This window comes from Triturus cristatus, chromosome 7 (genome assembly GCF_964204655.1).
Source record: "Triturus cristatus chromosome 7, aTriCri1.1, whole genome shotgun sequence".
Classification (NCBI taxonomy): Eukaryota; Metazoa; Chordata; class Amphibia; order Caudata; family Salamandridae; genus Triturus; species Triturus cristatus.
Window position 1 is genome coordinate 1,518,113,704 of NC_140590.1, and position 15,759 is coordinate 1,518,129,462.

The following is a 15,759-nucleotide window of genomic DNA, read 5'->3' on the forward strand; positions in this document are numbered from 1 at the left end:
GCAAAATCACTATTCTCTAAGCCAGATGTCTTCAGTCTCTGGGGCTCGACCCCCACGGGGGCCGTGGAGTCATGGGAAGTGGGGGGCACATTCCTCGGCCACTTCAGCTGAAGTGTCATTCAGGGACTCTTCTGTGCTGTAAAATCAAAGCCTTGCAAACTGCTAAACACGCAGCTCTGCTAGTGTGCTGCTTGCCTATAAGAAATGCAAATGTGCACAACAACTTAATTAGACGGTCCTGGCTTTAATTGATCAAATCACTTAAACTTCATTTTGAGTAGTAGTGCAAAGTGTTACAAATTGAGCTGTGAACTGCGTGCTTTTAATTGTCATTGTATTTACGTAGCGCTCACTATCTCGGAGGTGAAATTACAGGTATGTAGAAAGAAATAGCACAATGTACGGTCTGGATATTACTAACATCTGTAGTTTGGAAGTACCATTTTATGGTAAAACGTTTTGCACATTTTGTATCAAGTATATAATAATGGTTTTTGTTTTCACAGTGCTTTTGTTGTGTTATCCTGCATGGCCCATTTTAGCTTTCCCTAGGTTAGTCTAATTGTGCATGCTGTAGACTGCAGCTAGTTGGACTCAGGATCATAGATACAGCAGCGGTATGGGTACTCACTACCTTCATGCCAAGGGTCTAGGTCCCAACATAGTTCTGTTCCTGAGCAGGATCCCTGCATCATGGTGCTGCCAACCTTTGGTTAGTAACTTACTTGCAGTAACACAGATTATGGCTTATGCTTTTCCACAATACCCGTGCATCTTCTCCTGGAGATGCCCATGGTATTCGGGATTATTTATCTTCCAAAAGTTATTAGGCATCACCTTGTTCTGTTGTTTTTTCAAGCTTGAATATATTAAGGTTTAAGAAGCCCTTGTTGGGCTACTTTCAAATTTTTTGTCAATTAGCTATGGCTCAAACCGTGACTATTCCAGTTAATTGCTGTTGGGCAATAACTCACATTTAATGCAACACTTAGTTCGTAATGCAGGAGCAACTATTATTTTTGTTGTAGAGGTGGACGCAGCTTTCCAATTTGTAGTTTTATATTCTTTGGTCCCTTTCTCGCCCGTTGACACTAATAATACATTCCATGAATAGCCCCTTTTCTCAAGTTCCTTCTGCTTATCGTCAATATGCACTAACTGAAATCCCGCTTATGGTCTGGAAACACAAGATTTGGTTTCTTGGCGGCATTCCCCACGCTCTTGACAGAGTCTGATTGGGCCCCTGAAGACCTGATGGGGCCACATGGCCGGCACTAAGAAGCTAAACCCCTTATCCAGATTTAGGTTATATAAATCAGTTACAGCCATGCATGTGCCTTGGTGGCATGACCAGCAGGGGCTGCCTTGCACGAAAAACTTGCCGCAGTAGCCAACCACAAAAGTAAATTGCCAGTTGTTCATGTATACTCTTCTTTGGACATAATAGTTTGGGAGGATAGGACGTTACAATGCATGCTTTTACAACACTGAGTATACAGCGCACCTACCAACAATGCATTTTTTTACAGTGCATACCATTACAACGCATCCCCTATAGAAGTACATTCAAAATGACTTTACAACGTATACCATCACAATGCATGCTACAAAACCTATGAAATATGCTGTTTAATACCACCCTAAAATTCAGGATAAAAATTCAAAAATATTTACAGAACACATGTCAAAACTGCATAACATTTCCTGAAGTAAAGTACACTAAAAAAAGGAAAATTTCCCATGGTAAAATACTATATTGCATTTGGAAAGAAAGCGTGTTCATTACAAATACAACAATGGTGTCCTTCCTCAATTCTCACTCTACCAGTACAAGAAAGATCTACACAAAATGGCTGTTCTAAAAAGGAACTAAGAGAACCCTTAATAATTTCCAAACTTAACATTAATTTAAAATATCGTACAAGCGCACACATTTTGAACATAAACCAACAGCCTTATGATAGAAGTACATTACCTGGATGCAAACCACTATTTTTGAATTAAAAAAAATGTAAGAAAGAAACCTTTACCTCAGTTTAGGTGCTGGTCAGTGGTGGGGGGCAAAATAACTATTCCAACTCCACCGGGTGCTGACCTCAGGGAAGATGTTAGTCAGCTGCAAGTCATGAAATGTAATGCATTTACATACAGACAGACATTTATTTTTCACAGGACTTGCAATTTACACATCTAAAAAGGACCATCTAAAAAGGACCAAACAAAAACATTGTAAGGCTCAAATCCATCAGCACCAGCACTTGTAAAATACAAGATAAAGACCTTGAAAGGTACAATGTTAGGAAAACCTTTTTCAACCCAAAGAAACCAAAAAATGTCTGTTCAGCACCAACAAAAAACACAAACCACATTCAGTTGAAAAAATATATATTTTTTTTTAAATGTTGTAGTGTAGATAATCATTTTGAATATCTCCATGTCAACTTTTCCTTGTAGTCTCAACCACCCCCAGCAGGGAGTAATCCAGCTCTACAATATCTGACAGAAGAAGGCCTGAACAACCCAAAAAAGGTAAAAACACAGACATTAAGAATTTTAAAAACTTTCTTTTTACTAGAGTCAATTACAAATCGCAGTGCAAAATCATAGCTAGCAAAGTAAGAGTCCAGCAATGCAATTAAGAACATGTTCTTCGAAAACTCAATAGGCAGTTAAGAAATAACTATATTTTCTTTACAGGTTTGAACTAAGATGCATTTCTATTTGTAAACACCCTAAGACAAATTTACTTTCTCTATCCTGTTTTACAGCAAGCACAATATGGCCACAGGAAGTGGCAACCTACATCAAACCTAACAGAGGCAATCAACTGCTAAAGTATGTTGGCTATCTTTATTAAAAGGAGAGACTAACTGAGCCCAGGAATCATCAAAGTTGTGTGCTGTATTAAGAATCCAATTGCACAGGCAGAGTGATTACTCTTGATGACATTGTTGAAATAGCCTATGCGCACAACCACTCTGCCTCTGCAATGGAGACTGAGGTTAGAGAAAACATCCAGCAAATCAAAACTTTGGCATCTACCTCCAATGATCCCTGTGGCTAAGTTTTGAGGGAGGTATTCCAACACATTCCTATGTATATAGCAAGTTCTATGCCCACAAATCCTAATGTCCACAGAATTATACAAAGAACAAAAACAGGCAAATCACCCACATCAATCAACATTCCAGACCTACTCACACATTAACATTCCCATTGAACTTATTCTAACCTTTACTAATGAAACTTTTCTTTTGCAACAACCCTCAGGAAAAGATTCTAATCTACAGCACACTCCAAATCTTGTAACTTTGGAGAATAGTGATATTTGGATGATGGATGGGAGCTTTTTTATCCAGACCCCATCCATTCATCAGAATATAAACTATTCACACTTATCTATACGACAACAGTTCCTTTAATGTACAGTTTACTCCCTGATAAGCAAATCTCCATATACACTGAACTTAATTTTTGACAGTGGTAAAATCTAAATCACTCAATTAAATTGATAATGGATTTCGAATTACCCATGATTAACACCATTGCTAAAATATATCCAGATGCCCAAGTTCAAGGATGTTTTTCACTTTTCACAGGCCTATTGGAGAAAATCCAAAATACATCCTTAGTTGAGGATTACATTTCAGACAGTAAACTGCAGTATGAATTGAAGACATTAACTGCATTATGCTTTGTACATCCTGAAAGTGGTGATGAATTCTACACATCAATTATGGAATCTGAGTATTTTCCAACAATTGATGAGAAATCGACTCCTCTACTAAAATGCTTTGAGGACACATGGATTGGCCATCAAAACAGATCAGGTGGCAGGAGGCAGCCAAGGTTCCCTGTTGAATGGTGGAACTGTTACACAACCTACTTAGAGGGGTGTGCAAAGAATAATAGTGTAATAGAGGGATGACTTCTCCTTCAAAAAAATCAATAAGAAAACCTCATCCAAACGTTGCTCCTTAGTCAATTTCTCAGAATTTATACAAGTTTCAAAGAAATGGGAATAGCACAATCATATACAGGTAGTCTGAACGCACGTGTTTCAAAAAGCACAAAGGAAATGCCTTAGAAACTACTGGGTCAAATATAACAATTTGTCGGTTGTGGCTTCAGGCTACCTACACAAATTTGCACACATACTACATTTCTTAACAAAGACTAACACCTATTCTATCTTACTTGCGTGTTTTGTATTTTTTTGAAGACATTAGTTTGCCATTGTTGAAATATTTTTTTTTCATTAAAGGAATGTTGGGCTGCCTACCTGAAGTTGTCATTTCTTCAGCTCTTGGTGATGTATAAACAACCACTCTTCACCAAGAGTCTGAGCACTCCAATGATCAAAATTCATGAATCCATATTTAATGAAGCTATCCAAATCCCGTTGTAAACTAATAAAAAAAGACAATGGCATAGCCATATTTCCTAACAAAACCACTGTTTGAAAAATTACCATGTAGTCTAAAAAACACATACCCCCAAAATTAAATCCTAAAAAAGATGTGTTTTTTTGAAGAAAAAAAACGCAACAAATCCATTTATCAAATCTGCTGTCCAGATGATCGAATTTGATCCATACCCTCCGAAAAGATGTCCCAAAATCCAATGGTGCACATAGTCAAAATGTTTTGTTTGAACAAAACATCCTGAAAAAACATTCTACATGCCGCCACAATCTAATAGTCGATCCAGGGCATTTCTCATTTTGGTTTAATAGAATTCTTGTTTTTTCTTTTAATAAACCAAAAAATGAAAGAAAAAAAAAAAATCAACTCTATGTGGGCCTACCACCGCTAGCTCCAGAGAAATGAAAAAGTGGTTAAAACATTAAAAACAAACATCTTACTACTAACATGCATCTAATTACCGCCCTCTTCTCTCCTTACAATAAAGTATGCCACTCACAATCTGTTTATTAAATTTAATTTGTCTTACCTGACCACATTCATTCCTTGCTTCTGATCTTGCCCGCAATGCTCCACCAACTGTAAAAACAGAAGCACAACCGCATATGTGAAACCTGAAAGTAAAAAGGATAATTTCTCCATTGACCTCTATGGAAAAGCGTGAGAAAGTACTTTTAATTTTTTTTTTATTATTTACAATTGTGTACAACAATTTACAATTGTTTACAATAAAGGAATTTATTTTTAAAGGACTTAAACTAGGTCATATTTTTAAATTTTTTTTGCAGAGTTTTATTGCACTATAATATTTTTTTGTCTAAACAAAGTTACATGGATACGTTTAATCTGTTTTTAAAAATGATTTAGATATATTTTTTCCCACATTTAAAAGTGTGTTTTATTTAGAGTTTATAAACATATGAAAGAGGTATGACAGCTCCTCATACTAAACATCTTTTTAAAATGCATTATTTATTAATGGATTTAAAATTAATACCAGAGTATTAATACACTTTACCACCCAAACACCCTATTTCCCACATATCCAATGCCAGTGTGTGGTGCACACCCAAGAGTATTTTGGGGATTTAAAAAAAATATATATATATTATATATATATTATTAACAAATATTTCAAATACAATAATACTCATGTATTTGAATTAATACCGTAGTATTAATACACTAGCCACCCAAACCCATATTTCCCTCCCACATCATGCCAGAGGGTGGGTGCTATACAACAAAGAGCAATTATGTCGAATTTGAAATACTTTTTTTTAAAAAAGGTTAATATCCAGGTATTAAAATTAATACCAGCATATTGATTCAATAACCCACAAAATAACCCAGTTCCTCACACATCCCATACTGTACGGTAGATGTACACCCCCACAATTTTTTTATATTTTTTTAACGAAATAGAAATAAAAATTTATTAAATTAATTCCCATTAATTAAAATGAAAACATAAGTATTAAAATACTCGCCCGCCCAAATCCCCCATTTCCCTCACATCCATTTATTTATGTATTTAAAATAAAGTTTTAAAAACACAAACCTTAACCAAAAGCAAATTAAACATCAATCTTTAGCAGTATTCCAATATTAAAACTTAACTATTAAACTTGCCATAAAATGGATACTAATGGAATGCATTTTAATGGCATCTGCTTTGTGATGGCATGCATTGTAATGTCTTTTGCATTGTAAAAAAATGCCTTGTAAAACCATTATGTTGTAATGGTAGTTTCCTAATTTGGAAACCAGGCATGCAGTACTACCTCTTGGCAAGCCTAGTTATGATGAGGACAGTAGGCCAGCCCTCGACATCTCTAATAAATTATGGGATAAACCAAAGCAACAAAAAACAAGACAACATGGAGGTACTCCATATCCAGAGTCCTCAGAGACGTAACGATTTTCGAAACTGCACTATAATTAAGTCTTCAGAAAGATTCCCGATATGTGTTCTCCATGTTCCTTTCAAAAATCATCGGACTAACAGTACAACAGAGGAGGGCGATCTGATCTCAGACAAGGAGAGTATGTGCTACTGAAAACAGAGACAACGGTCGTCTGATGTAAAGAGAATAGAGGAGGATAGGCTCCTTCTACATAAAGCACCTTTCAAAAGTTTCAACATTGCCAGCGAGATGCCACTGAATGTGAGAACCCTCCTTCTGAACAGGAGTAGGGCAATGACTCTCGACAGTGCAACAGCAGTCACCATAGTACGCCGGAATCTCCACCAATTTCTGGTAACGAAAGCAACTGATAACTTCATTATAGTTGAAACCTCGGACTACTGCATAGCCCCTCCAGACAGACTGTCAATTGGAAATCCAAATTGAGGGTGATATTCAACTCATTAAAGCAATTTTTTGGGACAACTTGACTACTTATGATATTCTATTGCCAGAGGTTGATTGGCCCCCACCTTTTGTTCTTGAGTGCTCCCAAGGTGAGAATGTTATTCTCCCTTCTTTCTCACATCTCATCCCAGACAAGGTCAAACATGCATATGTATCTGAAAGGGCACTTGCCTTGGTGCCAGCTCTTTATCGTAATTACACATGTTGAGATAAGGATTCCCCTCAACATGCTGTTCCTATACTGTTTCCTATACTCAAATTCAGCCACAGTATTCTATTAAATGGGATGCTAAAATTCCTGTTCAAGAAATCCTGTCCCAACTTGAATGCCAGGGAATAATATAACCCTGAGTCTTTCAAATGAATAATCCACTTTTTCCTGTCCTGAAACCTGATCGCTCCTATCGTATAGGACTAGATTATAGACATTTGAATAGTTATACTCACATTTGCAGTGCAAAATACCCATGGTATGGTTCTGATTAATAATAATGTCGCTAGGAAATACTAAACCATATTGGATATTTTAAATGCTCTTTTCAGTCACAATTTTGCTCCTGAGAGCTGTGGCTAGTCACCATTTAGCACCCTCAGTTTTCAGAGGCTTCCTGACTTTCTATGGGCTATAAGAACAGGCTGTGAGGCACGCATTGTGTTGATTCTCTATGAGATCGACCCAGATGTTCTTTCCTATGTTGATATCTCACAGATGATGAATTGAGCCGCCAATTGGCAAGAGCAGATCAATATTTTTGTGATTTGCTGAACTTGGTTACAAATGTAACTTAAAAAAATCTTACAAAGCTGTTCTCAGTGTCGTTTATTAACTAAAAAAATCAAGGGATAAGTCTTGCCCCTCATTTTCTGGAAAAGTGTGCTCAAGTGCAGCCTCCATGAACACTTAAAAAAAATTAAGTCTCCATTGGGGTTTTTGAATCTTGGCAGGACAATCATACCCGATTATGCACAACACATTAACATGCTTTATGCCTTAGTACATCCTAATTTTTCCACTTCCTGTTGGACATCGGAATACATTGCAACACTTCGTTCTTTACAATCTGATTTGTTTGATACACGAAGCCTGCATACACTTGTTAACACCACTAACTTGGTCATCCGGGTATTACGGGGCGGAATTGGACTTCCATATGTAAATTTTATGAAGGGGAAACAATTCCCATAGCATATAAATTACTTCTATATTCTCCTGCAGAAATGCATTTTGCTTCTACTGAAAAAATTCTAAATACTGTACAGATGGAACTGAAGGAACGTCCACTTGCTCAAAGTTAACACATTATTGTTTATCCAATGCCTGCCTTCACGCCATCACAAAAGAAAACATTCCTATTGCAAAGGCCCTCCATCTCTGATGGTTACAATGGGCTACGTCCTTAAAAGTCATGGATGCAGACTTTGTCTTCAACCCTTCTTTGCAAACTCAAACATTTTTGCAATATGAAGGCCTTTATCCACTGCCTTCTTCAGTTTTGCCTCTTGATCAATGCACACAATCATCTGCACAGGTGTTTGAGCTCACCCTGCTATAGGTTCTAAGCAGCAGTATTCTGCAGCATGTGCTATCAGTAGTGACACTATGTCAGATGGCGTTTTTCACCCACCAACTACTTGCACCCAGTCCCTTTGGGACTGTAGTGCGGAGTTAGCTGAAATTAAAGCTTTATTCCTTGCTCTTCAAAATATGGATCCTGAATTACCCACCCTTATTATGCTTGTTCTGTATTACTGTGTACTGTTCTTTAACGATAACTTACATTTTTGGTGATATAATGATTTTAAGGATTCCAAGGTTAGCACAACAAAGCACAAAAAGCTTTGGATGAGAGTGACAGATATAAAAGCTAGATTGCCACAAACTCGTATTATACATACATTGAGTCATCAACTTGTTGGGACACACGCCGTGGGGAACACTATGGCTGATGAACTGCCAAATCTGCAGTTACCACATCTAAAATATCAGCAGTAACACGCTCTCAAACTCGTTTCTATTATGATATCTTGGATGCCGTTAATGCATTTAAAAATGGCACAGCTTTACTGAAGAACTTTCCTTCAAAATATTATTTTCACTTAAATGATCAAAGTGTTCCTTTGGCAACTATTCCAGGATTTAATTATAGCAGTACACAAAGGTGTAGCTTTCACTCATGCTGGAGTAGCTGCCACTATTTCGCCCTTGCAGAAACGTTATTGGTGGCAAGGTTTATACCAACAGACCAGAAAATATGTTTTAACCTGCAAATCAGTAGTTCCACTGTGTCTCTTCCACCACAGACATTTTTATTTATATTCAGCCTTTTGGCTGCTTTTACTTAGATCACTGTGGCCCATTGATTTCATATACAGCGTTCAAATACATTTTGGTTTCAGTGTATTCTTGATATAGATTGCTTTGGGTTTGTCCTACATCGCTCGGCTGACGTGTGAACTGTTATAAAAGACTTGCAAGTCCATCGGTACATATGCCCGTTGAGCATTCCATTCATGCCAAGGTCCTACATTTGCTTCTAAAGAATACCATGATTCTCTGAAGTCCATGTGTGTTTAAGTGCATTTTTCTTCTCCAGATAGATCCAAGGGTAATTCTGTTGTAGAGAGAATATACCAAGACTTAAAGCAGTCCTTAATGGCTTGAGTATTTGCTACAGGGCGTGGTTGGTCAAACCATCTTTATGGGGTTTAACAAGTGTTAAATAACCTCCCTAAAAGATCTCTGGGTTTTGCGGACCACATATTAAGTACTTTTTGGTATCAAGATGCATGTTCAAGACATTGATGGTCCAGACGTTGTAGCAGCTGCTACAACCTTTGACGTAGATAACTATTGTGCCATCTTACAAGACCTACAAAAGTTTTGGGACACTCAATCTTGCAAACACTTGCCAAAGTCTCTCTCTTCCAGTAATGCAGAAGAAATTACAGTTTCCAGCTGGCTTCCAAAGATTGGAGATCTAGTTTGATAGATGGTGGCGATCAAAAAGGAATTCAGCCCAATGTAGAATGCTCCTGTTATAGTACTTGGTGTCCAAGAAAGGCAAACAGCGATTCTGCCACCACTTCCGGCATACAAAGACAAATGCTTTGTCTCTATTGAACATGTCAAACTACACCAAGTGGCTGATTCTGCATAGTATGACATGGAGTAGTCATTCTTTTACACAAGACTTTCAATTGTGGTCCTTGAGCACCACCAAAGCCGATACTCCCCATGGAGTAAGGAGGCTGAGTCCTCTGCTGACCATTTTCCTAACACACTGCCCATTTATTCTATTAACCCCTTCAGCGCGGCGTGGATTACCGCGCTGTGCTGAAGGGTTCGTGCATGGGCAGGGCCATGACGGAGCGGTTCCGTCATCCGCACAGCGCAACCGATGCGCATGACGGAACCGCTCCGTCATGCGCATCGAAAGGGTTAAGTCTCATACCTTGATGTCGTATATAATGATCAACCATTGGAAAATCCTAAATTGTATTTTTCTAGCCCTACTGCGGAGTCATAGCCTCCTGTTTTAGAGCCAAGTACCTCCAGGTATTATATGGATTAAGATAATTTTTCTTCGGACAGTACTTCAGTTTTGTACACGCCTACAACATGGATTTGTTTTTATTTGTTAGTTACAACTCACTTATCTAGTCCCCCTTTTGTATATAGGTCAGGATCATACTTTCCTTTGTTTTCCTGTTCCTATGGATTGGATTTGTGACTATTTCCAACTTAATAATGGGCATTACCCGGGGACGTGGCCTAGCCGAGCAGCAAAATGGCCGCTCTTTGAGTGCACTCCGCCACATGAGGCCAAAATCCGTACATAATCTGCCCTTAAGTGGGACCCTCGGCGACAACCGGCAGTAGACCTGTGTGCTAGGAGGTGTAGGGCACGCACTGATACCACTTTTCGGACGGCGGAGGGCCGCAGTGCTTCGCCCGGCAACTGCACATTGGGGCTGCCAGGCGTGGGGCCTGGGAGTGCCGGGCTGACGCTGGGAGAGGAGAGATCGAAATCAGCGCCTGACTTGGGATGCTGGAGGCTGGCGAGAGAAGGCCGCGTGGCCGGGACGTGTCTTCTCCCCTGTGGTGAAGCAGAAGCAAACATAGACCCCCTGACCGCGGGCCCGAGTCAGACGGGTCTGCCATCTTGCGGTGTGTGGATGAGGCCTGTAGATACCTGCTGCTGCTGTGACGAGGGCCCCAGCACGAAGAGACGGCGTTGGACCTCGCTAAAAGACATTGACATGTTGAACGCCTGGGAGTTGGACGGACCTGAAGTTAATCGGCGTTGGAGGTGAGGGGCGGGGGGGGGGCCGCGGCCTTCACTCTTGCTACTGGCTGGTCGCTGAGTGCCACTGTGGCTGCGATTTTCCCTGGCTGGAGTGCGGGTTCGCTGGCCGGCTGTTGTTTTTGTCCGCTCCCCCGGATTACAGCCTACTCTTGCGCAGGCCTTCAAATACTACTTGAGCACCTGATGCGCAACCAGCCCTGCCATGCTGGAGATATTGACTGTGACATTGTGGGAAGCTGTCTGTGCTATCTCACCAACGCCTGCAGACCTCAGGATGAGATCGTAATTGCCACCCGCCAGGGATGTCAGAGGGGAGTGATTGAGGTTTTGCCTGCTGTTTGGGATCTGAGGCCTACCGGATGAGAGCTGAGTGAGGGGTGCGGCGGCCAGCCACGCCTATGTGCCGACGGACACAGTCGGGAGCCTCAGGCCTTGGAGCTCTTGCTACAACTGATCCGGCTGACGTTGGGGGTACAAATGGTCTGTAATCTGGCACAATCGGAAAGGAAGGTAAAATGCAATTAGACTGATACTACATACTTCCTTGGAAGCTGCTTGGTGATCGCCGCCCTTGCTTGGGTTATTAACATTTCCTGTCATGGACAGTTGGATCTGCATGGGCGGTTCATCTGTTTTGGCGAAGGCGTGGTGACAGCCAAGTGCCCAAACTGCGCAGCTATGGGGAAACACGAGGCCTGACAGTCTAAATTGCCCTTTGAGAGCAAGTGCACGATGCGCCAGACAGACTCTGGCACAGAGGGAGAAGGAGACACCCCAACAGCGCCAGCTTTGGACGACCGGGAGGATGACATGCGAGCACTGCTGCTTGAAATGAGGTCCAGCCTTCAAACCATAGACACTAACTCAATGTTCTCACTTCTTGTTAGACCAGGTCAGAAAACGAGTGGACACCCACGAGAACAGACTGAATCTGCTTGAAAACCGCTCCTCGGACGCTTGTGATTTTCAGGTGAAGACTAAAGAACAGCGATGACAAATGGACAAAGTACTGAAATTGATTAGGGCTAAGAACGATGACCTGGAAGCTTGATCATAACGCAACCACGTCCGCATTACGGGCGTACCCGAAACAACTGCCATCTCCAAGATGGAAACATTTGTTGAGGAAATGGTGGGCAAGTTGTTCGGTTCAGCTCTCTTATCTGTCTTCATTGTGGAACGGGCACATCGCATGATGGAGAGCTCCCAAGGTTCGTTCACAGGCTCTGTCCTGGAACGCATTGTTCTGGTGTTTTTTCAAGGAAGGATGTCATACACAATCTGATTGGGGGTTGGTGTGGGGGGGCGGAACTGTTCAGTTGGGAATGTTAGTCAGGGACACAAGTGAAAATGACCTAAAAGGAGGTACAGATTGCAGCATTGGTTGTAACACACCATGGTACACGCAAGACTTGGAGGCATTCACCACACCTGAGCATATGTTGCCTGGGGTTCCTTACACACAACTGAACTGGACATTGGCAATGAATGCCTACTGCCCTCAATAGTCTGGCAGACTACAGATTCATGACATGGAATATCCGGGGACTGAACGACAGCAGGAAAACCAGGCTAGTTCACTCTTACTTGAGCAGGCATCGTATTGATATCCGTTTGCTACAAGAAAGTCATCTAAACAGTACATTCCCCCTTAGGCTGCAAGCTAAATATTGGGGCCATGCGTACTCCTCCATCTATTTTAATTATGCAAGGGGAGTAGCAATATTGATTCGGCAGGGTATAGACTGGAAAGCTAAGGATATACAGACAGAGCCTGGGGGACGCTATGTTATCCTCTGCGGTTTATTGGGAGGGATGAGAATGACTATTGTAGCAGTGTATGGTCTGAACGTGGATTGTCCCAAATTTTTCCGGGACGTATGTGCCAAACTACTACTTGTTGGGTGTGATGCAATAATCCGGGGTGGAGATTTTAAAGTTGTGCTCAATAATTCCCTAGATTGGCAGGGCAGCGCTCACACACTACATCCACACTCTAGAGACACCCTCAATGCTATATTGGGAGAAGGTAGTTTGGTTGATATCTGGAAGCAGAGAAACCCGAGGGTAGCGGAAGGCACCTGCAGTATTTTGCTTCCAACATTGGGTCAGTCTCCACAAAAGCTACTCTTTGGAAGGCATTCAAAGTAGTTATACGGGGGAAATGCATTTCTTGTCAGGCTAGTGTCCTTAAGTACATTAAAGGTATGCTGGCCTCCCTGGAAGCACGCATTAAGGCACAGGAAACAACATATTTCTCTACCAAAGACCCTGCATTATTAGTGCCCATAAAAGAATTACTCCTGGAATTTGAAGAGGAGGCCCGCAGGAAGGTACAATTTCTAAGCAAAAATTCCCACGCCAGGAGGTACGGGGAAGGAAACAGGGCTGGCAAGATGTCAGCACACATGCTAAAAAAGTCGCACGCAGTCACTTATATCTCCGAGATAGCGGGGGAAGATTCCAAAATAGTCAAAGGCCATCAAGCGGTCATGAATGGATTCACCGACTTCTACACTATATTATACACTGCCCAGCATCGAACAACACTAGAAGACCTCTTGCCATACTTTGAATCTATTGAGCTACTTTGGCTTGGGCGGGCACATAGAGACTACCTGGATGCTCCTTTCACTTCTCATGATGTACAGCAGGTTATTAGTAGCCTCCCAGCGGATTCGATGGCTTGACAACCACCTTTTATAAGACATACGCTGATATATTAGCGCCCCAGCTTGTTGCGGTCTTTGAGGAAGCCCAGGAATCAGGGACACTCCCACTGTCCATGAGAGAGGCAATCTAAACTATACCGATGCCTGGTAAACCCAGTCACGAGGTAGACTCCTACAGGCCACTATCCTTACTTAACATTGATGTGAAGATATACCCCAAACTGTTATTCAACAGGTTACAACCCCTGCTCCCTCTAATAGCCTGACCCTATCAATCAGGCTTCATTTCAGGACGCTCCACGTCGCATAATTTACGTGCATTCTTCACAGTATTGCATTACTAAACCCTAATTTTAAGGCACTCTTGGCATTTTTTGACACGACTAAAGCGTTCGATGCACTAGAATGGCCCTACCTCTTCGCTGTCCTGGGGCGGATTGGTCTCAGTCCGACCTTTATAGCGTTAATAAAATTGCTTTACACAGCTCCAATAGCAGAGCAAGATAATGCAGTGGACAACCCAATATACCCTTGAGGGTTTGGGTAAAATTGAATGATAAAGTAAAGGAACCTTCAAGGGATTTTCTAAATGTCTTGATTTTTGTGATTTCAAACAATAAATTGTATATAGGTTGATTAAATTCCTATACGTTTTTAATTATAATTACTTCTTATTCTTATTTAGGAAGCTTAGTTTACAGATTGGAGATTAGAGTGATATGAACAAATCACCACAATAAGGCATTAGTCGCATAGAGCAGAACAAAAGAAAGAAAACGAATGGGTGTATATGTAAAAATAGGTTTATATTCAAAATTCAAATAAGGGTACTGGTAGTAACAACATTTGATGATATAGTGAAAGGGAAAACAATCAATTATTCATGCCTTCACATTCCAATTAATCAAACACTTTTTCCAAAGGGATTAAATTAATTTGCTGGAAAACAGTGTGACAGTCGACGTTTCGGTCTTTTATAGATTTCTTAACAAGACCATCTTCAGGACAAAGCGATTAAAAATCGACCCCTTAAAGTTCTTCATGTAAATCGTATTTGACCAATAAGATGGTGGTCTTGACCGGTCCACAATTTTCTAAATATTATTCGAATCTTGAAAAGCTGGAAAAATTTATTTCTTCAAGTTTCCATACTCAGTTTAAAAGCCGTGAGTGATCAGAAAAACCCAGCAATCAGTCATGGGACATCTGTGCTAGTAAGTCTCTATGGTTGGGCTCTTCGGTTTGTAGAAAAACATGCAGCGTGCTGTCATCTCGTCAAGCGAGATGACAGCACGCTGCATGTTTTTCTACAAACCGAAGAGCCCAACCATAGAGACTTACTAGCACAGATGTCCCATGACTGATTGCTGGGTTTTTCTGATCACTCACGGCTTTTAAACTGAGTATGGAAACTTGAAGAAATAAATTTTTCCAGCTTTTCAAGATTCGAATAATATTTAGAAAATTGTGGACCGGTCAAGACCACCATCTTATTGGTCAAATACGATTTACATGAAGAACTTTAAGGGGTCGATTTTTAATCGCTTTGTCCTGAAGATGGTCTTGTTAAGAAATCTATAAAAGACCGAAACGTCGACTGTCACACTGTTTTCCAGCAAATTAATTTAATCCCTTTGGAAAAAGTGTTTGATTAATTGGAATGTGAAGGCATGAATAATTGATTGTTTTCCCTTTCACTATATCATCAAATGTTGTTACTACCAGTACCCTTATTTGAATTTTGAATATAAACCTATTTTTACATATACACCCATTCGTTTTCTTTCTTTTGTTCTGCTCTATGCGACTAATGCCTTATTGTGGTGATTTGTTCATATCACTCTAATCTCCAATCTGTAAACTAAGCTTCCTAAATAAGAATAAGAAGTAATTATAATTAAAAACGTATAGGAATTTAATCAACCTATATACAATTTATTGTTTGAAATCCAATAGCAGAGCTGCGCCTGAACGGGCTTCT

The 15,759-nt window shown here is 40.5% G+C and overlaps 1 long non-coding RNA gene across 3 annotated transcripts in view; it reads right to left on the reverse strand.

Moving 5' to 3' along the window:
* Positions 1 to 15,759, reverse strand: part of LOC146812277 (uncharacterized) — a 268,437-nt gene that overhangs the window by 183,737 nt on the left and 68,941 nt on the right. For all 3 annotated transcript variants that reach the window (XR_014965890.1, XR_014965889.1, XR_014965891.1), the window contains exons 2-3: positions 4,954 to 5,003; positions 2,031 to 2,116 (exon numbers count right to left, since the gene is read on the reverse strand). This is a non-coding gene — a long non-coding RNA (uncharacterized LOC146812277). The remainder of the gene's footprint in view (positions 1 to 2,030; positions 2,117 to 4,953; positions 5,004 to 15,759) is intronic.